The 13,354-nt window shown below is 48.2% G+C and overlaps 1 long non-coding RNA gene across 1 annotated transcript; it reads left to right on the top strand.

Annotated features, from left to right (window-relative positions):
• Nucleotides 1-9,268: 9,268 nt before the first annotated feature.
• Nucleotides 9,269-10,631, top strand: LOC139576400 (uncharacterized). Its single transcript, XR_011675107.1, has 2 exons — nucleotides 9,269-9,406; nucleotides 9,803-10,631. It is a non-coding gene; the product is annotated as an uncharacterized lncRNA (long non-coding RNA).
• The last annotated feature ends 2,723 nt before the right edge of the window (nucleotides 10,632-13,354 follow it).

Raw genomic sequence — 13,354 nt, 5'->3', positions numbered from 1 at the left:
CTGGAGCTCCATGCAAGATCTCACCTCGTGGGGCATCAATGATCATGAGGAAGGTGAGGGATCAGCCCAGAACTACACAGCAGGACCTGGTCAATGACCTGAAGAGAGCTGGGACCACAGTCTCAAAGAAAACCATTAGTAACACACTACGCCATCATGGATTAAAATCCTGCAGCGCATGCAAGGTCCCCCTGCTCAAGCCAGCGCATGTCCAGGCCCGTCTGAAGTTTGCCAATGACCATCTGGATGATCCAGAGGAGGAATAGGAGAAGGTCGTGTGGTCTGATGAGACAAAAATAGAGCTTTTTGGTCTAAACTCCACTCGCCGTGTTTGGAGGAAGAAGGATGATGAGTACAACCCCAAGAACCCATCCCAACCGTGAAGCATGGAGGTGGAAACATCATTCTTTGGGGATGCTTTTCTGCAAAGGGGTCAGGACGAATGCACCGTATTGAGGGGAGGATGGATGGGGCCATGTATCGCAAGATCTTGGCCAACAACCTCCTTCCCTCAGTAAGAGCATTGAAGATGGGTCGTGGCTGGGTCTTCCAGCATGACAACGAAACGAAACACACAGCCAGGGCAACTAAGGAGTGGCTCCGTAAGAAGCATCTCAAGGTCCTGGAGTGGTCTAGCCAGTCTCCAGACCTGAACCCAATAGAAAATCTTTGGAGGGAGCTGAAAGTCCGTATTGCCCAGCGACAGCCCCGAAACCTGAAGGATCTGGGGAAGGTCTGTATGGAGGAGTGGGCCAAAATCCCTGCTGCAGTGTGTGCAAACATGGTCAAGAACTACAGGAAACGTATGAGCTCTGTAATTGCAAACAAAGGTTTCTGTACCAAATATTAAGTTCTGCTTTTCTGATGTATCAAATACTTATGTCATGCAATAAAATGCAAATTAATTATTTAAAAATCACACAATGTGATTTTCTGGATTTTTGTTTTAGATTCCGTCTCTCACAGTTGAAGTGTACCTATGATAAAAATTACAGACCTCTACATGCTTTGTAAGTAGGAAAACCTGCAAAATCGGCAGTGTATCAAATACTTGTTCTCCCCACTGTATATCCATCCTGCCCTGCCTTTCTAAAGTCTTCAAAAGCCAAGTTAACACTGACCATTTCGAATCCCAGTGTATCTTCTCCGCTGTGCAATCTGGTTTCCCAGCTGGTCACGAGTGCACCTCAGCCACGCTCAAGGTACTAAACGATATCATAACCACCATCGATAAAAGACAGTACTGTGCAGCCGTCTTCATCAACCTGGCCAAGGCTTTCGACTCTGTCAATCACCGTATTCTTATCGGCAGACTCAACAGCCTTGGTTTCTCTAATGACTGCCTCACCTGGTTCACCAACTCCCTCTAATTCTCTCTCCCTCTCCCTCTCTCGCTCCCTCTCCTCCCGGAGAATCTTTGCCCTAGAACCATGCCTCAGGACTACCTGGCCTGATGACTTCTAGGTGTCCCCAGTCCACCTGGTCATGCTGCTGCTCCAGTTTCAACTGTTCTGCCTGTGGCTATGGAACCCTGAACTGTTCACCGGACGTGCTACCTTGTCCCGTACCTGCTGTTTTTGACTCTCTCTCTCTCTACAGCACCAGCTGTCTCGACCTCTGCTGGTTATCTATGAACGTTTGAACATCTTGAAGAACAATCTGGCCTTAATGGCCATGTACTATCTCCACCCGGCACAGCCAGAAGGGGACTGGCCACCCCTTAGAGCCTGGTTCCTCTCTAGATTTCTTCCTAGGTTCCTGCTTTTCTAGGGATCATTTCCTAGCCACTGCGTTTGCATTGCTTGCTATTTGGGGTTTTAGGCTGGGTTTCTGTATAGCACTTTGAGACATCTGTTGATGTAAAAAGGGCTTTATAAATACATTTGATTGATAAGTGGACGCAAGTGGCCTTTCGGCAAAAAATTCTCGCCTCCTCCCGCCGGCCTTCATTGTTGAGGACATGTACACTATATATATACAATAGTATGTGGACACGCCTTCAAATTTGTGGATTCGGCAATTTCAGCTACACCCGTTGCTGACAGGTGTATAAAATCGAGCAAATAGCTATGCAATCTCCATAGACAAACATTGTCAGTAGAATGGCCTAACTGAAGAGCTCAAATTTCTGCCCTGCTAGACCTGCCCAGATTAACTGTTGATTGAACTGTAAGTGCTGTTATTGTGAAGTGGAACCATCGAGTAGCGACAACCACTCAGCTGCGAAGTGGTAGGCCACACAAGCTCACAGAACAGGACCACCGAGTGCTGAAGCGCATAGCGGGTAAAAATTGTCTGTCCTCGGTTGCAACACTCACCACCGAGTTCCAAACTGGCGCTGGAAGCAACGTCAGCACAAGAACTGTTCTTCGGGAGCTTCATGAAATGGGTTTCCATGGCCAAACAGCCGCACACAAGCCTTAGATCAACATGCGCAATGGCAATCGTTGGCTGGAGTGGTGTAAAGCTTGCCACCATTGAACTCTGGAGCATTGAAAACGCGTTCTCTGGAGTGATGAATCACGCTTCACCATCTGGCAGTCTGACGGGTAAATCTGGGTTTGGCGGATGCCAGGAGAACGCTACCTGCCCTAATGCATAGTGGCAACCATAATGTTTGGTGGAGGAGGAATATTGGTCTGGAGCTGTTTTTCATGGTTGGGGCTAGGCCCCTTAGTTCGAGTGAAGGAAATGTTAACGCTACAGCATACAATGATATTCTAGACGATTATGTGCTTTCAACTTTGTGGCAACAGTTTGGGGAATGCCCTTTCCTGTTTCAGCTCAACCCCATCGAACACCATTGGGATGAATTGGAATGCCGACTGCGAGCCAGGCCTAATCGCCCAACATCATAGCCAGACCTCTTGTGGCTGAATGAAAGCATGTTCCAACATCTAGTGGAAAGCCTTCCCAGAAGAGTGGAGGCTGTTATGGCAGCAAAGGGGGGACCAACTCCATATTAATGCTCATGATTTTGGAATGAGACGTTCGACAAGCAGGTGTCCACATACATTTGGTCATGTAGTGTATTTCCATTGTTAGAGTGGTCACTCGACTTTCTTGTCAAAATAATATAAGAGCTTTGCTTATGCCACCTGATGATGTCAACAGGAAAGCCAAAACTCCACCCATGTAAAATCTACTGATTAGAAGGTCCTGTATAGATTATACTTTCAACCACCAACTCTCTCTATCATGACCCCACTATTTCGTGGCAACAGAGGGCTTTCAAGGGATGGTCACGTAAGTGCTCGGGCAGGTGTGTAAGTGTTTCCATAGGTGCAACTATGGTGGAAAGTCCAAACCAGGTCTCTACCGTGCACATCCCCTCTGAATATGCCGATTTGGCTCTCGCCTTCTGTAAAAAGAAGGCGACTCAATTACCACCCCATCGACGGGGGGATTGTGCGATAAATCTCCTGGTAGACGCAGCACTTCCCAGGAGTCACGTGTATCCTCTGTCACAGGAGACGCCGGCTATGGAAACATATGTCTCCGAATCTCTGGGGCAGCGATACATTCGGCCTTCCACTTCACCTGCCTCCTCGAGTTTCTTTTTTGTGAAGAAGAAGGATGGAGGTTTACGCCCGTGTATTGACTATCGAGGTATCAATCAGATCACTGTGAGGTACAGTTACCCGCTGCCTCTCATAGCCAGTGCGATTGAGTCAATGCACGGGGCGCGCTTCTTCACAAATTGGATCTCAGGAGCACTTACAATCTGGTGCGTATCCGGGAGGGAGATGAGTGGAAGACGGCATTTAGTACCACCTCTGGGCACTATGAGTACCTCATCATGCAGTATGGGATGATGAATGCTCCAGCAGTCTTCCAATCCTTTGTAGACGAGATTCTCAGGGACCTGCATGGGCAGAGTGTAGTGGTGTATATCGATGACATTCTGATATACTCCGCTACACGCGCCGAGCATGTGTCCCTGGTGCTTGGTCGACTGTTGGAGCATGACCTGTACGTCAAGGCTGAGAAATGTCTGTTCTTTCAACAGTCCGTCTCTTTCCTAGGGCACCGCCTTTCCGCGTCAGGGGTGGAGATGGAAAGTGACCGCATTTCAGCCGTGCGTAATTGGCAGACTCCAACCACGGTAAAGGAGGTGCAGCGGTTCTTAGGGTTTGCCAACTACTACCGGAGGTTTATCCGGGGCTTTGGTCAAGTAGCGGCTCCCATTACCTCATTGCTGAAGGGAGGACCGGTGCGACTGCAGTGGTCAGCTGGGGCAGACAGGGCTTTTGGTCACCTAAGGGCTCTGTTTACCTCGGCTCCCATGCTGGCTCATCCTGATCCCTCCTTGGCATTTATAGTGGAGGTGGACGCGTCCGAGGCTGGGATAGGAGCTGTGCTGTCTCAGCTCTCGGGTACGCCACCAAAACTCCGCCACTGTGCTATCTTTTCGAAGAAGCTCAGCTCGGCGGAGCCTAACTATGATGTGGGGGACCGGGAGCTGTTGGCTGTCGTCAAGGCTCTGAAGGCGTGGAGGCATTGGTTTGAGGGGGCTAAACACCCTTTTCTCATTTGGACTGACCACCGCAATCTGGAGTACATCCGGGCGGCGAGGAGAATGAACCCTCGCCAGGCCATGTTTTTCACTCATTTTGTTTTTACCCTATCCTACAGAGCAGGTTCCCAGAACGCTAAGGCAGACGCACTTTCCCGGATGTATGACACAGAGGAGCGGTCCACGGATCCCACTACCACACTTCCGGCTTTTTGCCTGGTGGCACCGGTGGTGTGGGAGGTGGACGCGGACAGAGTGGGCGTTACGTACATAGCCCACTCCCACCCAGTGTCCAGTTGGACGTCTGTACGTTCCGTCTGCTGTCCGCGACCGTTTGATCTGTTGGGCCCACACGTCACCCTCCTCTGGTCATCCTGGCATCGGGCGGACAGTGTGCAGTCTTAGTGGGAAGTACTGGTGGCCTACCCTGGCTAAGGACTTTATGTTTCCCCCTGCTCGGTGTGCGCCCAGTGCACGGCACCTAGACACCTGCCCCGAGGGAAATTACAACCCCTACCCATTCCGCAACGGCCGTGGTCACACCTATCGGTGGATTTCTTGACGGATCTTCCTCCGTCACAAGGAAACACCACGATCCTGGTTGTTGTGGATCGGTTTTCTAAGTCCTGCCGTCTCCTCCCTTTGCCCGGTCTCCCTACGGCCCTACAGACTGCGGAGGCCCTGTTCACCCACGTCTTCCGGCACTACGGGGTGCCTGAGGATATAGTTTCTGATCGGGGTCCCCAGTTCACATCCACGGTTTGGAGGGCGTTTATGGAACGTCTGGGGGTCTTGGTCAGCCTCACCTCGGGTGTTCACCCCGAGAGTAACGGGCAGGTGGAGAGAGTTAACCAGGATGAGGGTAGGTTTCTGCGGTCCTATTGCCAGGACCGGCCGGGGGAGTGGGCGGCTTTCATCCCCTGGGCAGAGATGGCCCAGAACTCACTCCGCCACTAACCTATCTCCTTTCCAGTGCGTATTAGGTTATCAGCCGGTTCTGGCACCGTGGCATCAGAGCCAGATCGAGGCACCTGCGGTGGATGAATGGTTTCGGCACTCGGAGGAGACATGGGAGGCTGCCAATGTACACCTGCAACGGGCCATCAGGCGGCAGAAGGCGAGCGCCGACCGCCACCGCAGTGAGGCCCCGGTGTTCGTGCCGGGGGACCGGGTCTGGCTCTCGACCCGAAACCTACCCCTCTGCCTGCCCTGCCGGAAGCTGGGTCCGCAGTTTGTGGGGCCATTTAAAGTCCTGAGGAGACTGAATGAGGTTTGTTATAGATTACAGCTCCCCCCGATTACAATATTAACCCCTCGTTCCATGTGTCTTTCCTCAGGCTGGTGGTGGCTCGTCCGCTCCAGGAATCTGAGGTGCGGGAGGTTACTATGCCCCCTCTGGACATCAAGGGGGCCCTGGCGTATGCTGTTCGAGCCATCATGGACTCAAGGCGTCGGGCGAGGGGCCTTCAGTACCTCGTGGAGTGGGAGGGGTACAGTCCGGAAGAGAGATGCTGGGTGCCAGTGGAGAACATTCTGGACCTTTCGTTACTACCGGAGTTTCACCGTCTCCACCCTGATCGTCCTGCGCCTCGTCCTCCGGGTTGTCCCCGAGGCCGGTGTCTGCGGGCTGCGTGTCAAGGGGGGGTACTGTCACGACTTCCGCCAAAGTTGGTCCCGCTCCTTGTTCGGGCGGCGTTCGGCGGTAGTCACCGGTTTTCTAGTCACCACCGATCCACGTTTCATTTTCGATTTGTTTTGTCTTCATTATACACACCTGGTTTCCATTCCATATTCATTGTTCCCTATTTAACCCTTTGGTTTCCCCCTTGGTTTTGTGCGTGTTTGTCAAGTTTTCTTGTTTTGTGACCTGGATTATTTGTCTCCTTCATGGAATATTGTTTTTGAGTAAAGTTACGGTTATTACTCATCTCTGTGTTCTGCGCCTGACTCCGCCTTACCCGCATCACCTAGACTTTTGACAGTACAGTATGCAAACATCATGTACATATTATGAAAACTCTTCAAGTTACAATGTTTTCGTTATAACATCGTCATTTAACTTTTAATAACATAATCATTTTCATATTCCATCTATCATCATTACGACCGGGTGGGCATCTACTCTTGGTGGCGGCTCCGGTTCGGACGTAGCCCCCGCTCCTTACGCTGATCCCTCCGCTTCTGTGGAACCAGACAGCGGATCGTCGCCGGAGGCTCCGGACCTGGGACCGTCGCCGGAGGCTCTGGACAGGGGACCGTCCCTGCAGGCTCCTTTCCATGGGTCTTCACTCCAGGCTCCGGAACATGGATTACCACTACAGGCTCCGGGCCATGGATCATCCCTGGAGGCTTCGTGCCATGGATTATCACTAGAGGCTCCGGACCATGGATCATCACTGGAGGCTTCGTACGCGGAGCCGGAACAGGTCTCACCGGACTGAGGAGACGTACTGGAAGCCTGGTGCGGGGAGCTGCCACAACACGTCCTGGCTGGATACCCACTTTAGCTCGGTGAGTGTGGAGAGCTGGCACGGGACGCATTGGGCTATGAAGGCGCACTGGAGGTATTTGTGCGTAGAGCCGGCGCAGGATATGCTGGGCCGTGGAGTTGCACTGGAGGTCTGGAGCGTAGAGCTGGCACAACGCGTCCTGACTGAATACCCCCTGTAGCACGGCAAGTGCGGGGAGCTGGCACAGGCCGCACTGGTTTGTGCTGGCGAACTGGGGATACCGTGCGTAGAGCTGGCGCAGGATATCCTGGACCGAAGAGACACACCGGAGGCCAGGAGCGCTGAGCCGGCACAATCCGTCCTGGCTGAATGCCCACTCTAGCACGGCAACTGCGGGGAGCTTGCACAGAGCCCACCGGGCTGTGGATGCGCACTGAAGGCATGGTGCGCAGAACCGGATAACACGGTGCTTGACCGGTCACTCGCTCCCCACGGTATGCACGGGGAGTTGGCTCAGGTCTGAACCCTGACTCTGCCAATCTCCCCTTGTCCCCCCCCGGGGGGCTGTCTCTCGTGCTTGCTGCCTCTCGTGCTTGCTTTGTTGAATTAACTCCTCGTATCGTCGTCGTTCCGCTTTTGCTTTCTCCACCTGCTCCTTTGGACGGCGATTCTCCCCGGCCCTTGTCCAGGGTCCGTCTCCCTCCAGGATTTCCTCCCAGGTCCAGTCCTCCTGACCACGCTGCTTGGTCCGTTGGTGGTGGGATCTTCTGTAACGTTCGTCGTTAAGGGTAGACCAAGGCGCAGCGTGATTTGGGTTCATCATACTTTATTTAAATGTGAACCAGCGAAAAAAAAACAATTAACAACACAACGAACTAAAAGCTTTGTCGTGCAAAATACATGCAACCAAACAAAGACACGATCCCACAACTGAAGGTGGGAAAAAGGGCTGCCTCAATATGATCCCCAATCAGAGACAACGATAGACAGCTGCCTCTGATTGGGAACCTGTAACGGCTTTCTTCCTGGGATGAAGGAGAGGACCAAAACGCAGCGCGGCTAGTGTTCAACATGTTTAATAAAGAATAAGAACGAGAACACTACAAGCTACAAAACAATAAATGTGAAAACCAAAAACAGTCCTATCTGGTGCAGAACACAAAGACAGAAAACAATCACCCACAAACCAACAGTGCAAACAGGCTACCTTAATATGGTTCCCAATCAGAGACAATGACAAACACCTGCTGATGATGATCATTACACAGGCGCACTTTCTGTTGGGGACAATAATAGGCCACTCTAAAATGTTCAGCTTTGTCATACAACAAAATGCCCCAGATGTTTCAAGTTTTGAGGGAGTGTGCAATTGGCATGCTGACTGCAGGATGTCCACCAGAGCTGTTGCCAGATAATTGAAAGTTCATTTCTCTACCATAAACTGCCTCCAACGTTCTTTTAGAGAATTTGTCAGTACACACTGTCAGAAACCGTGTCAGGGAAGCTCATCTGCGTGCTCGCCACCCTCACTAGGGTCTTGACGTGACTGCAGTTTGGTGTCGTAACCGACTTCAGTGGACAAATGCCACTGGCACGCTGGAGTGAAAAGTGTGCTTTTCACTGATTTATCCCAGATTTAACCCTTTCATGCGTGAGTTCCAAATATCTCTAACGGTCGCCCCAGCGTGAGTTTTTTTATGCACGTGATATTAGAACGTTCTCTCCATTCCAGAATGTGTTTGTTATGTAACAGTACATTTCATCCGCGCTGCCCTCAAACAAAAGCACGCAGCCTGTTTTTATTTGTCAATTTTAAATTATTTCTAACAAGTTTTTTATTTTCTAATAACAGTTTGAAATTAGGTGTGTTCCGCCTCATTCATTCACATATAAAAGTAGTCATTTTTACTTTTGCGGACCAATTATTTTTTTTGACATTTCTGACCCGGACAAAATTCCCCAAACACTTCTCAATTGTTTGTGCAGGACATTTACTCATCTGCCGTCCTGCATACACGTGTTCATATTATTCCACCTGTCGCCTGCATCGAAATCAAAGTTGTTTTCGTTACCAATAATACCTTTGGAAATGTGTGCGTTTCTATCAAAGTGCCTTATTACGTTATAATAGTTTCTGCATGTCGTGTTATGTCGTTTCTACTGTAGCATCATGTTTTTGTGTATATTCCTTATAACCGCGGACACGCGATGTAACGTTACTCATTTCATAACATTTATGGTGTTATACTCAATGCTTAGGTAGCTAGCTACATTCTCCTATTAGCTCTGGAAAACAATGCTAATTGCGTCAGGGAAGTATTAGCATGTGTTGTATTTTGAAGCTACCCTGGCCTTATGACTCCCAAGTGGCACAGCGTCTCAGTGCTAGAGGCGTCACTCCAGACACCCATCTTCAAATCAAGACTGCGTTTCTATCAAAGTAAGTGCCTAATTACGTTATTGTGTCGTGTTATACCGTTTCTACTATAGCTCACTGTGTGAATGGAGCATAATATATTTGTATATATTCCTTATAACCGCGGACACGCGAGGTAACGTTACTCGCCTTTTATGGTGTTATATTCAATCGTGCTTATGTAGCTAGTTACATTATTCTATTAGTTCTGTAAAACAATGCTAAATGCGTCAGAAGTATTGGCATGTTGTATTTTGACGCTACCCTGGAAAAATTGAAAAATATCTTATACCACTTGGTCGTTTTCTGAGTGCATTCCACAAAGCTGTTTATCATCCACTGCCCCCATTTTGAGGTAATAGTCAAGCACGCAGTCTGGTTTCATGTTTCTCTGTCTGGTTTGTTTCTCTCTCCCGTCAGGTGGTCCACCTTCCCTGTGGCCGACATGGTTGCTGTATGGACAGTGGAGAGGACATGGACGTCTCGTTTGTCATGCCACTTTACTGCCAGCTGTTAACATTTCTTATTTTGTATAACGGGTCATTTAGGATGGTAGTAGCGTTGATGAAATGCAGTCATAGCAGCAGAACTAGAAAGCAGTCTTTACTGTCACCAGGAATGTATACATTTCACTAATTGTGGTTGTCCCCCACTCCTGGCTCTCTCTTATCCTGTAGCTCCAAGGCATAGCGATTGGTCTCTACTATGTCTCCCACCAGCTCCTCTGTCAGAAACAACTTGAAGCACTCTGCCTCAGTTGGAAATGGCAAGGGGCGTTGCACTCCAGACTGGGACTCATCAAAGCAAACACCAGGGCCAGGAGGGGTGAAACAGCAGGGCCAGGAGGGGTGAAATGACTGGTGGCCTTCCAGCTACCACAGAACTCCTGTACTTCATCCACTGTTGGTATGCCTCCATCACCACCAGCATCTTCAAAGGGAACTGGGACTTTGTCAGTGGACAAGGGAAATTCAGATTCAGGGTTCTCAATGGCTACAAGGTTGGGGGGCAGCTCCTCACTGTCACTGTCAGAATCTGATTCCTGACTTTCAGACTCATTGTCAGAATTTTAAAAAATCTCCAGAATTTCCACATTTGTTTGTTGTCTCCTTTTGAAAGACATTGCTAATGCTTCAGCTCATCTCACTAGCTACATACATAAACAACAACACTGAATGGTTTAGAGTGAGAGGGTACGTGGTTGACTGCCGGCACGCGCCACTTGTATCAATAAATCACTATCAGAAAATGTTTTGTGTGGCAATTATTTGTGTATTTACGGTTTTATTCACATGTTTTCAAATCTAGGTGACAAATCATGCATTCCGATTCTTGCACAGATTGTAATGGGCACATATTATGTGTGTAAAATACTTTTTTGAAGGTTGTACTGATTATGATGAGCTAAGCTAATTCCAGCTGTGTAGTCATGTTTGTTGACGTTCAATGCATTCTGGGTTCACGTAATCGTCTGTTTGACCAAAGATGTTATAACAAAATGAGGTGAGTAATAGTTCACTCGTTTTTTGAGGACTTCCGGAAATGAATGGTGGGATGTGAACGACGGTAGACGACACACCCCTTCAACATGCATACTATAAACAGACCAAACTCATCTCGTCTTCTCTTATTATCTTCGGTTTCTGTGAGAGAAAAAAATGCATGGCTGCGCGCTGAAACTAATCGTCGGATTACTTTCGATTTCTAAAAAGTGCTTTACCTAATTATTTCGATCAATGGTGTGCTCACCCGTGATGTGATTAATTATACATAGTAATTGCTATTAGCTAATTCATATTGTAGTTTATGTCAGCCGAGAGTTAGAAAATATGACTGCTTGTGTTGGGTCAATCTTTCCTCAGCGCTAGGACAAATGTAGCCTACATTTTTCCGGTTAGGATGATTGTGTTATGCTATATATTCTTCTGTGAATATCTGAACATTGAATCCAAAAATAAACTGCTCACATTCTGGACATAACTTTGTAAGGACTGTGTGTAAATAGTTTCTGAAAGTGTGGCCAGCTCAAACGCTGATTGTTGCGTCATTCGAAACTGGCCGTTCTAAACGAGCGTTCTAAATGAGTGTTCTAATCACACGGGTGTGATCTTACGCTTCAGGGACCACTGTAGAACGATCACACCCGTGTGATGGTACGTGTGAAAGGGTTAAACAGTACCAGGCAGAAGGCATCGTGTGGGCGAGCGGTTTGCTGATGTCAACGTTGTGAACAGAGTGTCCCATTGTGGCGGTGGGGTTATGGTATTGGCAGGCATAAGCTATGGACAACAAACACAATTGCATTTTATCGATGGCAATTTGAATGCACAGAGATACCGTAACGAGATCCTGAGGCCCATTGTCATGCCATTCATCCGTCACCATCACCTCATGTTTCAGCATGATAATACACTGCCCCATGTCGCAAGGATCTGTACACAATTCCTGGAAGCTGAAAATGTCCCAGTTCTTCCACGGCCTGCATACTCACAAGACATGTCACACATTCAGCATGTTTGGGATGGTCTGGTTCGACGTGTACGACAGCGTGTTCCAGTTCCGGCCAATATCAAGGAACTTCGCACAGCCATTGAAGAGGAGTGGAACAACATTCCACAGGCCACAATCAACAGTCTGATCAACTCTGTGCGAAGGAGAAGTTTCACGCTGCATGATGCAAATGGTGGTCACACCAGATACTGACTGGTTTTCTGATCCACACCCCTAACTTTTTTTAAAGGTATCTGTGACCAGCAGATGCATATCTCTATTCCCAGTCATGTGAAATCCATAAATTAGGACCTAATGACTTTATTTCAATTGACTGGATCCTTACAGTATATGAACTGTCACTCAGTAAAATCTTTGAAATTGTTGCATTTATATATATGTTCAGTATACATTCCATTCTCAGCATCAATAAAACTCTTTCTATCCTCTATCTGGTTCAGTGTGAATTTCACTATTTATTTTAACTTCCTGAGCCTCAATCTGGAGTTCCAGGGAGCCGAAATACATAATAAAAGGCTCCAAAAACACCCAAATATGTCCTTTTACAGATGTCATGCGTGTACTTCCTCTTTCCTCTCACTGGTGCGTGCATGTAAGTAGGTGGCGTGCTACTGGCACAGGTACTAGATGGCTAGCTAGCAAGTTATGTTGTCAGTCACTCACTCATGAGATCAGCCAGGCGACGACAAGAAACTGAAGCCATTTTTGTTGTTAGGTTATTTGCTGATTTTTGTTGAAAATGGTTCGCAGATGTGCAAAGCAAACATTTGACAATGCATTGAGAAAACATGGCTAGTCTGATAACTTTTCACAGACTTCCTGTGAACAACTCAGATTTAGTGAGGCTTTGGCTAGTTGTTCTGCAAAGGTGCATCAAACCCCCAATCCACAGACTTTACACCTTAGATCAGTGTTTCCCAACTCCGGTTCTCGAGTATCCCCAACATCACACATTTTTGTTCCCAGACAAAACCACTTGACAGGCAACTACTGCTGCAGGTAAAATGGAATGGTTTTGCAATGAACAGGACATGGACACATATTGTCTAGGGGTAGGGAGCAGCTAATCACATTTCTATTGTTTTCAAATCTTTGTAAGCTTGGTGGAAGTTACACAATTTCCCTCTTTTCCCAGTAATTCTTGTTGCTGCCAGTGTGCAGACTTTGTAATCTTATTTTCAGGAAAGGTAGACACTGGGTAGACTAGTGAGACATTTGCTAATTGGTGTTTAATTTCTTATCAGGCACAGTATGGATTTCCCAAAACAAACCAAAGCCTGGGTTCCCCAGAAAATGTATTAACCAACAAAACAGACCTTCCGGTTGGACCTGGTAGAGCATGTGCTGAAAAGACAGGAAGACAACCAGTGGTGTACAAGGACCATGTACAACTCCCAAGATGACCATCCAAGAACATAGCCAGCTAAGAACATAGCCAGTGTTCCAAGACCAGACAAGGTC

This window comes from Salvelinus alpinus, chromosome 5 (assembly GCF_045679555.1).
Source record: "Salvelinus alpinus chromosome 5, SLU_Salpinus.1, whole genome shotgun sequence".
NCBI lineage: Eukaryota > Metazoa > Chordata > Actinopteri > Salmoniformes > Salmonidae > Salvelinus > Salvelinus alpinus.
Note: the sequence above shows the minus strand (reverse complement) of the source record. Positions and strands in the feature narration are given on the sequence as shown.